This window comes from Eucalyptus grandis, chromosome 2 (assembly GCF_016545825.1).
Source record: "Eucalyptus grandis isolate ANBG69807.140 chromosome 2, ASM1654582v1, whole genome shotgun sequence".
Taxonomy (NCBI): Eukaryota; Viridiplantae; Streptophyta; class Magnoliopsida; order Myrtales; family Myrtaceae; genus Eucalyptus; species Eucalyptus grandis.
In genome coordinates, this window is record NC_052613.1 from 22,500,122 (window position 1) to 22,513,679 (window position 13,558).

A 13,558-nucleotide genomic window follows, 5' to 3' on the forward strand; every position below is an offset into this window, starting at 1 on the left:
ACGCCATATGCCATGTAAAATTGAGATCAAAATAATGGTGAATGTGGATAATGATAAGTGAGGAGGTGGTTGTGGTGGAGGATAATGCCCGGAATGTATAGAGATGCATTGTCGGATGGCCCTGGGAGATTCAGGATGCCCGGAATGTGGGGGTGCCGGAAGCCTTGTCGGAGGTTTCTGCTCGAAGGGAATGCCTCACGATGTCAGGATTGGGGTGCGGGATGCCCGGCCAGGGAGTGTAAATGCCGGAAGCCTTGTCGGAGGTTTCTGCCCGAGGGGAATGCCTCGTGATGCCAGTTGGGATGCGAGATGCCCGGAATGTGGGGGGCCGAATGCTCGGTGGCCTGGGATGGCTGAATGCCGGAAGCCTCGGAGGTCTTTGCCCGAGGGGATGATGAAATTGATGACTTGAGGAATGGGTGATGTGGTGATCAAATTGAAAGCTAAAAGTGGAAATTAAACCATGGCATGATATGCATGATGATATGCATGATGATGATAATGATGATGATATATGATATGCATGATGATATGCATGATGATGATGATATGTGATGTGAAATAATGATGATCACCCATAGCATGACATGCATGATATGCATGATGATGATGATGATAATGATGATGATATATGATATGGCATGATGATATGCTTGATGATATGCATAACGATGATGATGATGATGATATATGATATGGCATGATGATGATGACATATATGATATAATGATGCCATGATGATGATGATGACATGTGTAATGTGGTGATGTCATGATGATGATGACATGTATGATACGATGATGATACACATGTATGTGTTATAATTGATATGATGATGCATGATAGTATGCGCATGGCTTCAAGGTAAGTAACGCCTGCAATGCATGTATGATTTGCATGATGCATTGAGTTGTTATTGGATTCCCTATCTGCTGAGTGGTTGTACTAACCCCTTTGGGGACCAACATTTCAGATTAGCAATATGCCGCTTCCTGCCGTCACGCGGGGTGCATTTTATGGGTTACCATCCAACGTCGAGGTAGAGTGTGAGGAGTTTAGCTGTCTTTCTGTACCTGGACTCACCTACATACGTGTGCGCTGTTTTGTCTCGTACGACATAGGCCTGGCTGGGGGACCGATTGTCCAAGAGTTTGTTTCCATCCACGTTCGCCGCGATGGGGTGATGAGAGGGATGCTGCCACCGCCGCCGCCTGATGCACCGGACTGGGTGTGAGGCCTGTGCGTGACGAGTAGGGGCTATTTCTTTTTGGATAGTTAGCCGACACTTATGATGGGGGTTGTGCACATGTGATGTAGAGGGTCGAGGGTTCTTTTTGAGGTTTTAGGCTGGACATGGCTGAGTCCTAGCTTTTCCTTTTTGATGTACCGACCCAAAAGAAGTCCCATCTTGAAAATATATGTAAATAAAGTGTCGTGGCTTGTCTATAAAATCATGATAATTAGTGGTGTGTATTTGTATCATGGTTGGTATGGGGAGAGATGGTGATGTTTAAATTTGCTTCCGCTAATGAGTCGCGCTGGGACCGTTTTGTTTAAAAAAAAAAAAATGTGTCTATGAATTACGACGCTTCTTCTAAGGAGAAAGGTAATAAGGTGTAACATTGGCGCTGGTGGCGACCTACGAAGGGTTCGGGGTGCCACATGTTCTACTTATGGAAACCAAAAATCCTGATTGTATGTGCGAACATGATTGACGGGCTTTCATCACCAATCATCCAACTACTCAAGATTACCTTAATTGATTTTGTCCAACGGGTAGATTGGAAGAATTCATTTAGAAAGTGCCAACGGTTGTAAAGGCATAAAGGAGTATTTAAGGCAGACTCTCTAGTTGTTTGAAGTAGTGCGTGAAAGAAGAATTTCAAAGCCTGAATCTCTATAGTTCCTTGCTCTTTCATTCATCGAGCTCAAATTGTATACAAAATAGAGAAAAACACATAGTGAGACTGTGTGAAGAGACCAGTAGAGACTCTCCACTGAGAAAGTCAAAGATCACAAATTGTAACATCTCTTTTGATTCATAGTGGTATCTAGCCAGTGAACTTTCAGCACGGGAGAGTGGACGTAAGCTTGGATTAAGTCGAACCACTATAAACTTTATTTTCTAATTCTCTTTCCGTAAACTCCTTATTTCATTTGTTGCTTTGTAATTGTTTCAAAGCTGATTACGTCCTAAATCTGTTATATTCAAAAGGCAATTTACTTTTATCAAGTCTTGTGAGAAAATTTTATTTACACCTATTCACCCCCATTTAGGTGTCTTTACTAGCCCTATCAGACTGATGATCGTGGCCGCCGTGATCGCAACAAATGATAGGAGGCCCTCTGGCCAAGAGTGGTAAATCAATCAAGTCACATCTGAATTATAATATTCTGCAAAAACATATAATATTGAGTCATATATCTAAATGATGATCCAAAAAGAAGAAAAACGACAAAGTTCTACAATCACAAGTTTGATGATTCTCTATCTAAGAACTTATGCTACATTCTCAATAAGTGCACCTTCCAGCATGTTTTTCTCATTCTAAAATTCTTCTTTGAAAGTACTCCAAAAAGCAGGCCACTGGATAACCTCCAACTTCACCAATTGTTTTAGCAGCAACCTGCATTAAATATTGAAGGCACTGTCAACCTTATTCTATGGCACATTATAGAGATAATGAAAGAGGATGTAAAACCAATTACCTAAAGGAAATTAAAGGTGTACCTGAATTGGGAATTTCTGAGAGATTTTTATCCTCTAAAGTGGCATTAATAAGGCTTGACTGCATAGGATCATGTGGTGATAGAACCGAGCATCACCATATTTTCCTTAGAACCTGCATTAAATTAAATCAAAGAATGAACATCAGTGCCTTGAAAAATGCAGTGAAGACTTAACAACAAAAGAGCCTCTCCAGTATCACTGCTCTGGGTTCCCTTCATCAACATCTGCTGCTTTGGGTTTCCTTTCATTGATGGAATCTCATCTATTGCCTTATATATTTGACATATCCCAAGGTAATCATTGTTGTGTGAGTAATACCTATACCTACATCGCTGACCACATAAATGTAGGGTAAACCAAGAGAATTCAGATCTATCAAGTACATCTAGAACATAAGAGTTTGCGCTAAAGCTAGAAAGGAACAAGAGAATATGCCTAGGAAGAAGAGTATGTGCTAGATATATAAAGCCATACATGTTCATGATTTGAACCATAACCTGAACACGAGGTGGTGCTTGATTGGCAAAAACAAATTAGTTAAAAGATAGTGGACAAACACTAGAAATAGCAAAACGCCAATTTACCGTGTCATGAGTCATAGTATTTCCATTTCAACTCTAGAAGTGACCAAATATTAGTTGGAGCTTGTTCCACAATGTTTTCACCTTCTTTAGGCTTTTTCTTCTCTTTGAAAGGATCTGCATTAAACACTTGGGAGCTGATCTTCTGGAAAGAATATGTGCACAGACATAATCTTGGCGATCTAAGCACAAACAAACCTGCAAAACCCATAAATTAGGAAACCAATCATAGTAATAGTGCGTAAATGGCTAAAAGCAATATAAAAAATCCGTACTTGTTAAAAAAATAAAGGCAAATTTCTCTAGACTTGCTAGTGCTCCAAAAGTTTCTATCTGCATTTCAGACCCATCACCTAGTATTGGACAAGGAAAAACCATTTACAAGATCAGTGACAACAGAAGTAAACTTCCAGGCACCCCAATTTCTTGCATCAAATTAGTAACTTCTGCTATAAGACCCTAATCTTCCTTTATTTTTGCAAGTTTCTTGATCAACTGTGCTCATATATCTGCATGACAAAACTAGCTATAGAAACCACAAAACAAAAATAGATTGCCGATGAATATACGATGCAATGGAGTTTGTTTTCACATATTCACCTTCCCATTGGCGATAGAGTTAAGTATCATGATTAACCTCTATCTCGATCTCAAGATCAGGTGTTTGATCAGCGTATTGCATAGCCTGCTGCATCCTTGCTATCATAGCCTGTTGATAAGAAAACAACTACATGTAGTCATAAGTAGATGGCATGTTACAACTACACAAAACAATAGTTGAAGATCTAATCAGTACACACATGGGAGGGAATCTCTACAGTATAAGTCCACATAAACATAACCCTCAAGGTGAAGGTTGTTAAGATCAATCCCAAATGATTGAACTGGACCGCACATTGGATTATTGATCATGAGACTGCAGAAAATTAAAGTCTAAAGTGATAGATTCTTCATCTTCTTTTTTCTTTTTTCTTTTTTTCTGCTCTTACACCTATATAGTATCTTCATAAAAAGGGAATGAAGCTCATAAGTAGAAATAAAAAACAACAGACGCACATCAGTGAATAAGCTCTCGTGCCTCTTGAGAAAGTTAACTGCATAAGCGTCTGGGGCAAAAGTGAAGAAGAGACCAAAACGAATGCAAAACCAGATGACAACAGTAAGTACAAGAATGACAGAAGGATGATAGAAATACTCAATGGTAAAATTGCTTCTGTCCCCAGTAAGGATGAGCATAGTTTGGGTTGGGTTGGTCCGCCCCCTAACCCTAGGACCAACTCACGCAGTGCCGGTCCTTAATTTTTTGGACCAAGGACCGGATTAACTCAGAGGGTTCAGTCCAATTCCAGGCTCAACCCGGGACCGACCGATAACTTTTTATTTCATTTTTTGTACTCTTTGAAAAAACGATTGAGGACTGGACAGATCCAATGTGTTTAGTCCGGTTCTAGGGTCAACCCGAAACCAATCAATAATTTTTTATTTCATTTTTTGTACTTTTGAAAAGGCAACCGAGGACCGGACCTATTGGAGAAAACTTCCTTATTTGTTTTGAAGTTGACAAAATGTTTCCATCAGTCTAGTCTGAAGACTTACAGACTCTATCGTCAAAGTCTGAAGACCTCCAGACTCAAGATTTAAAGTCTGCCCTCACTGATAGTTTCTAGACTGACGAAGAAAATTTTTATCCGTTGAAGAAGACTTATCCAGATGCAAGTATATCTTTAAGGATTTGATTCGTACGGTTGAAGAAGATCTCACGGCTGGAGATAGCATCATGTGATCAATTATTCCTATTGAAATCAATTCGAGTAATTAGATTTGATGATTGGCGAAATATACTTGAAAGGTTCTACTTATGGAAACCTAGATCCTGATTGTATAGGCGAGCATGATTGGTGGGCTATCATCACATTCCTTAAATAACTCGAGATCTCCATAATTGATTCTGTTCAACGGGTAGATTGGAAGAACTCCTTTGGAAGGTGCCAACGGTTATGAAGGCATAGAGGAGTATATAAGGAAGACACTCAAGTTATTCGGGTGGTGCGTGAAAGAAAAATTCCAAAGTCTGAAGCTCCTAGTACTTTGTTATTTCAATTGTTGAGCTCAAATTGTACTCAAAAGAGAGATTAAATTCTTGTGAGACCTTGAGGAAGTGTAGCTGAGTGTATACATTGTGGAATCAAGGACGTGAGGCTGTAAATTCTCTTTTGGTTCTTAGTGGAATCCAGCCAGTGGGCTGTCAGTGCGGGAGAGTGGACGTAGACTTGGTTTAAGCCGAACCACTATAAACCTTGTGTTTTGATTCTCTTTCCCTAATCTCTTAACTTTAATTCGTGGCTTTATATAACTGTTTATAGTCTTTCACACCTTCAGTCTATTATTCTTAGAAGTTGATTTATTCTGTTAAGTTTTGCAAAAACTTCTTTGATCATCTATTCACCCCCCTCTAGGTGCTCTTACTAGCCTTATCAATTGGTATCAGAGCCTGTGTGCTCATTCAATTGAAGTGTTTTTACTTATGAGTTAAAGATCTATAGCTAGTATGTTGGCTCCAGGTTTGGTTGAAGGGTAAAGCAACACCAAACCACCTTATTTCGATGGAAAGGAATACAGCATATGGAAAAACAAGATGAAGGCATTCCTAAGATCAAAAGATCTTCTGGAATGGGATGTGGTAGAAAAATGAATCATTCCTAAAGCTGCATCAGTCTCAGAAAGAGGAAAAGAAGTTACAGAAGCTAGCAAGATGACTCAAGAAGAAATAAAAGCAATTTACTCCTTATATTGTGCGTTATCTCTTACTGAGTATAACATAATATCTTCTTGTGAAATAGCCAAAGAGATCTAGGATAGGCTGCACATTACCTATGAAGGAATTGATCGAGTGAAAGAAACAAGGATCAATATTCTACTCGGACAGTATGAAGCCTTCAAGATGAAGCCATGAGAATCTATCACTGACATGTTTAGTCATTTTACATAAATTGTAAATGGTCTAGAGTATCAAGGACAACCAATCTCAGGACCCATAAATGTTAACAAATTGCTGTGTGGACTCTCTAAAGACTAGAATCACATAAAGACTTCAATAAGGGAAACACAAAGGATCATGCCGCTCTTCGTAGACGAACTGGTTGTCACACTTCAGTCCTATGAAGTGGAGCAAATCAACGAGGAAGAAGATCCCAAAGGTAAGAAGTCAATTGCCTTAAAATCTAACGATGATTATGATATTACAGACTTTGAAGAGAATATGGACGATGAAGAGCTAGCACTTATGATAAGAAGATTCACGAAACTGAACAAAAATGGAAGAAGATTCAATTGGAAGAAATAAAGCACTCAAAAGTTTCAAAACAAATCAACTGAGGATGATGAATCCAATAAAGATGTGATTTGTTTTGAATGTAAGAAAAAGGGACACATCAGCCCAACTGTCCTTTGTTGAAGAAAAAGAAGGGAAAAGTTGAGAAATACATAAAGGCTCTCAAAGCAGAAACATGGAGTGATACTGAATGCGAAGAAAGTGATGAAGATTATGCCAATATTTGTTTAATGGCAAAATCAGAACCAGATTCAGACTCTGAGACAGATACAAACTTAGACTCAGACAGTGAAATCGAGGTCACTATCAAGAAAAAATGTTAAATGGTATTTGGATAGTGGTTGTTTAAGACACATGACAGGAGATTCAAGTTGTTTTATAAAATTTGTTCAAACAAATGGTGAAAAAGTCTTTTTTGGTGGAAATAGCAAATGAAGAATTGTTGGATGCGAAACAGTAAAGATCGGAAGTCTTACAATCAACAATGTCTCCTTGGTGGAAGGACTAAATTACAATATACTCAGTATTAGTCAACTGTGCGACAATGGATACCAAATCAATTTTCAAGAAGGAATATGTTCAGGAACTAGTAAAGATCTTTCTCAATCTTTTACTGGACAAAGACATGGGAACATTTATCTTCTAGATATAAAACCATAAAGGTCTTAATGTCTAATATCAATTCAAGATGAAGCAAACATTTGGCATCGAAAGCTTGGCCATGTCAACATGAAGCAAATTGCCAAGATCTCTTCCAAGAAGCTTGTTCGTCAACTCTCCAACCTGAAATATAAAAAATTTGACTTATGCACACCAGCTGTGTTGGGAAAACATGTTAGAAGTTCTTTTAAACCAATAAATCAAATTTCCACTAATCGTGTGTTGCAACTCCTGCATATGGATCTCTTTGACCAACCAGAACTCAAAGTATTGGTGGGAAGAGATATTGCCTAGAAATAATGTATGATTATTTACGATTTACTTGGGTTTACTTTCTGACAATTAGAAGAAAAATCAGACGGAGGAATCTTCCTTAGATATTCAACCTCCAGCAAAGCCTACAGAGTATTCAACAAGAAGACTCAGTCTGTGGAAGAATTTATGAATGTCAAATTTCAAGACTCTTTGCAAAATCAATTGATTCAGACTCAACCTGAAGAAACTGAACTTGCTCCAAACTCTACAAAGTCTACCTTCCCTGAAGCAGCTCATACTTCAGAAGAACAACAACGAATGGATGTTGAAGAATCAACTGAAGCAGAAAATCAGCAATCTGTTAGACTGACTAGCAACTAGAAGCACAAGTCTAGTCATCCCAAATAACTCATCATCGTGACATTAATGAAGGGATTCATACCAGATCCAAAAAGCAAGAAAAGTCTAGCGATGTGGCACTTATTTCTGAAATAAAACCCAAAAGCATAGAAGAAGCTTTAACTGATGAAAGCTGGATTGAAGCTATACAAGAAGAGCTTAGACAGTTCAGTATTAATGATGTTTGGGAATTAACCCCTAAACTAAAAGGTAAATCTATTATTGGAGCTAAATGGGTTTTCAGGAACAAGATGGATGAAAAAGGAAAAGTGGTCAGGAACAAAGCAAGACTCGTGGCCAAAGGATATACGCAAGAAGAAGGGATATACTATGATGAGACTTATGCACCAGTAGCAAGGTTAGAAGTAATTAGATTATTACTTGCTTTTGCCCGTTATAAAAATTTCAGGCTATTCCAAATGGACGTCAAAAGTGCATTCCTAAATGGATTTATCTAAGAAGAAGTCTATATGGAACAACCTCCCGGATTTGAAGACCTAAGAAAACCAGACTTAGTATTCATACTGAAAAAGGCACTATATGGATTAAAGCAAGCACCTCGAGCTTGGTACGACAAGTTAAGTAAGTTTTTACTTCAAAATGATTTTGTCAAAGAAAAAGTAGATACTACTTTGTTTATTAAAAGAGAAGGTAAAAACTTTATGCTTGTTCAAATATATGTTGATGATATTATATTTTGATCACCTAACGAAAACCTGTGCAAGAAGTTTTCTAAGTCTATGCAGGATGAATTTGAAATGAGTATGATGGGTGAACTATCATTTTTTCTCGGACTACAAGTAAAACAATTGAAAGAATGAATTTTCATTCACCAAGAAAAATATGCAAAAGAACTCGTTAAAAAGTTCGGATTGGAGAATTGCAAAAAGACAGAGATACCAATGTCAAGTTCTTCGAAGCTGGATAAAGATGGAGGAGGAAAGAAAGTTGACCAGAAGCTATACAGGAGTATCATTGGTTTACTTCTTTATCTTACTGCTTCTAGACCTGACATTTTGTTTAGTGTTTGCATTTGTGGTAGATTTCAATCTGATCCCAAAGAATCTAAATGCATCATCAAATACGTTGTAACTACCTCAAAGTTAGGTCTGTGGTATCCTAAAGAAGGAGACTTTACTCTCATTGGATATTCAGACGCAGATCTAGCAGGTTGCAGAGTTGATAGAAAGAGTACTTCCAGCACTTGTCAATTGCTAGGAAACAAGACAGTATTATGGTTCTCAAGGAAGCAAAGTACAGTGGCTCTTTCAACAACAGAAGCAGAGTATGTGGCCCTTGAAAGTTGTTGTTCTCAAATCTTATGGATAAAACAACAATTGAGAGATTTTGAAATCGAAGACTCATGCACCGAGATCAAATGTGACAACACCAGCGCAATTAATCTCACAAAGAATCCAATTCTTCATTAAGAGCAAATCATATAGAGATTCGATACCACTTTATACGAGATCATGTTCAAAATGGAGAAGTTATGATTCAATTCATTGATTCAAAGAATCAACTGGTGGACATATTTACAAAGCCACTAAAAAAAGCCTATTTGAGTCTATTCGCACCAGACTGAACATCATATCTTTTAAAGTCTGAAGGAGCTCAGACTCAGAGATAAAGTCTGAAGGTGTTCAGACTCAGAAGACCAAAAGTTACGACTGTAAGTTATTTTGTGTGGCACCCCGAAACACCTAAGGTCGCCACAGGTACCTGTTACTATACCTAATGAACGCTAGTCACATCTCTTAACAGAAGCATTGCAGCTCATAGGCATATATAATTATTGTCACGCCCCGAACCTCGAGCACGCGCACATCCCACTGCGGTCGATAGAAATGCGACTTCCCAGGACACGTCGCCGACCCATTCTTTTTAATTACACATGCGGAAGCGGATAAATAATCCCCAGACAAAAACTCAATTGGGATAGAAAAGCAGGATCACATTTTCAAAACCAACCACACATCTATATACATATCAAACCAGTCAATTTACAGGACTAGGCTATTAACAAAAGATCTATAGAAGATCAGTCCTCAAAAACAAAGCTGTCCTAAGACCAGCTAGACAGGTCCATTCGCCAGCTCTTCAGTCGAGATCGGCGAAGTCAAAAATCCTCTCAGCGACCCTCACTGGTCTACCAAAAAGCTCCGGAGGATCCGCCATCTAGGGACCTGAAATATTATCCCACAACCGGGATGAGACAATGTCTCAGCGAGTCCTACCCTCTAGAACTCGATTAGGAAGAAAATAAGCCCCAGGGTGCTCTAGCCACACAAAGAGAATAGAGGACTTACCTTGCCTCAGTCCTTCCTGCACGTCAGCACAATTCAATTCTCAATCACATTGATCATTCACAATGATTCAATTCAATCCCATTATCTATCTTTCCATACCGTCTATCAAACCAGTCGTTAATACGACAAATCCTCTCCAAAGCTATATTATATAGACGGTAGCTCGCTGAAGCTGTAGCGTATAGATAGCTCACTGAAGCTGTAGCGTATAGATAGCTCACTGAAGCTGTAGCGTATATGTATATAATATTTGCTCGACCAAACGATACATATATAAACAAGCGCTCGCCAAAGCTATCAATTCAACAATAACCCAATCCATACCTCAATTAAATCAAGCAATCAATCCAATCGATTCAAGCGGCCATACAAACCAATCACGGTGCTAGAAACTAACACCGGGTATTTTCAAGTTAAATACCAAAACTTCTCCAATTTCATATAATTCCTCACTTTGGAATAATTAACCATAATCATCATTTTCACTCAATTCCGCAATTACGCATACAATTGATACAAGGCGATTGCACCTTCTTTGCGATCGCGCGAAATTCTAACGGCCAAGCCATCCCGGCAAAATTTTCGAAATTATTAAATAATTAAATTTAATTCCGAAAATTAAATAATTAAATATTATATTATAATAATATAAATAATAAAATAATATTTAAAAATTCGAAATAATTATTTAATTAAAAATAATTAATTAGGGCTTAAATTAGATTACACTAATTTAAACATACAATTAGCCCTAATTAAACCCCATTAAACTAATCATACAACTAATCTAATTTACATTAAAATAATCTAATCTAACCACCTAAACCTAACTAGACTAATCTAAACACCCCTTAAGCATGATTATCTTACTAAGCGAGGTTTAGATGATAAACTCACCGGTTTTGCGCGCCGGTGAGTTCACGGCGACCACGACACCAAGGCGGTCGATAAACCCCAAAGCGGCGACACCAACGGAGGCCGGGAAGGGCTTGAAAACGGGCCACGAAGTCTCAAAACCTTGCTGTCTTCTGCTTCTGATCTGGACTGAACAGCAGAGAAGAAACCAGCAACTTCAACGGCGAAAACGGGCTGATCGGAGCTCCGGCGAGCGGGTGGTTGGCAACCGGCGGCTCCCGGGGGTCAAGGGGATCTTGCTGGAGGTTGGTATGGGTGGAGGTAGGGTAGAAATGGGGAGAAAATGGCTGAAAACCGCGAAACGGGTGAAACAGGCGGAACCAGGCGAGTCCAGACGGTCCGGCGAGCGGCGGCTTCGTGCGGCCGTACGGGACAGCCGGAGAATCTTTCCGGCGAGCGGTGAGGTGCTCCGGAACGGGCTGGATGTCTTCTTCGCGGCGATGGGTGGCTCGTTCTCTGATTCAACCGGAAAGTTAACTTTTTACTCGGATCTTTGGCAAAAGGTCGGCTGGAGCAGAAACTGGAACGAGGGGAAAGCAAGGGGAAAAAAAAAAAGGTCCGGCGGGCAAGCGACGGTCTTGGGCGGCTGAGGGCTGATCTCCTCTGGTTCTTTGAAGTTCAAGATGGACAACAACAATGGAGAAAGCCTTGGATTAAGGGAGAAGAAGCTGCTGAAGAGTGGGGGTCTCCTTGGGCTCTCTAGAGCTCAACACTTGCCATCTTCTCATTGGCTTTGCCCCCACCATGACACCACATGACCTCAGCCACTCTCTCTCTCCTCCAATCTTCCTCTACAAGCTTGGCAATAGGTGCAAAATGTGGTGTGCCATGGGAGCTACGAATTTTGGACATTCCCCCATTCAATCCATTCAATTCTCTCTTAATTCCAATCAATTGAAGCTCAATTGAAGTTCAAATAAATCGGTCCATGTGTCCTCGGCCTTCTCATGACATTTCCCTGCCAAATGATCCAACTTGCATCCCGAAGATTTGATTAAAAACGGCCCTCGACAATCCCGAACAAAAACGGCCTTACTTTGCTTTTCCGCAAAAATCTTGGTTTGTAGAAAAATCTTCTGGAGATGAGTCGACGTTCCTAAAATGAATTGTGACATGCCAGAACCTTCAATTTCTGAATCCGGGTTTAAAATCACGGTTAATTTCAATCTGGCGCGATTTGAGCGCGTCCTAATCTACCGGGTAGCTTTTAGGAAATTTTCAGTGCAATTGACCGTGGTTGATTATTTTCAAGCCACGACATAAATCTTCGACACATTAGCGACTCCCGATTGTTGTGAAAATCTCAAGGTTTCAAATACGGACACAGGGTACCCAAAACGACAGAATAATCAGTTCAGTGCCGGTCGACGAGGATATTGAAATCAGGTGGAATCACCCACACTCTAATTACATATCTCGGTCGAATCGACCTATTGCGATCTCTCTGTTCGATTCGACGGTGTCGTATTGATCCTTGCAGATTTATACGGTCGAGCGATCGGTTCATGGTCGATTCTCAAGCCTATTGCATTTAAATTCCTTAACGGCTTCACCAGATAGACTAGTTATCTCGTGAGTGATCAGCTCGGAGAATTGAACTATAAGCGCGTCGATGAAAAGTCCGTCTCATTTAATTGAAAACAGAATCAGAAATTTGGGATGTCACAATTATAGATATATATCGGTCCCAGCGCAACTTATTAGCGGAAGCATAATTGAAATATCATCATCTCTCCCTTCATCTATCATGATACAATGCACACCACTAAGCACAATAGGAAAAGATAAAGCCGAGCCACTTTTATTTACATATTTTCATGATGGATTTTCTCGGGTCGGTATAACAAAAGAAGGGCCAAGACCTTTGACTACACTCGTCCACAACCTCAAAAAGAGACAACTTGACGCTCTATGTCAATCATGCAAAATCCTCCATCTACTAGTGTCGGCTATTGTCTAAAAAGTTGCAGCTTCTACTCCTCGCGCACGGGCAGTCACACCCATGCCGGTGCGTCAGGCGGTGGCGGCGACAACATCCCCCGCATCACTCCGTCTCGACGAACGTGAATAGATATGAACTCCTGAATGACAGAGCCCTCAGCCAGGCCTACATCATATATCACTAATGCACGAACACGAATGAACGTCAGACCAGGGATGGTAGGACAGTTGATCTCCACACACTCGACCTTCACATCCGAAGGAAGGCCGTAAAAGACGCCTCGCGTGACAGCAGGGAGCGGTATCTTTCTAATATGAAATATTGGTCCCCGAAGGGGTGAGTACAGCCACTCAGCAGGTAAAGGACCCAATAAACCACTCAATGCATCACACAATACAATCATAACAATCATAGCATAAGACGTGTCATTCAAGC

The 13,558-nt window shown here is 39.9% G+C and overlaps 1 long non-coding RNA gene and 1 pseudogene across 1 annotated transcript; both read right to left on the bottom strand.

Annotated features, from left to right (window-relative positions):
- Positions 1-2,500: 2,500 nt before the first annotated feature.
- Positions 2,501-4,018, bottom strand: LOC120290571 (annotated as a pseudogene).
- Positions 4,019-9,914: 5,896 nt separating this feature from the next.
- On the bottom strand, positions 9,915-11,696 carry LOC120289246. The gene is made up of 2 exons (XR_005547172.1): positions 11,164-11,696; positions 9,915-10,143 (listed from the first exon to the last, which is right to left on the bottom strand). It is a non-coding gene; the product is annotated as an uncharacterized LOC120289246 (long non-coding RNA).
- Between the last annotated feature and the right edge of the window lie 1,862 nt (positions 11,697-13,558).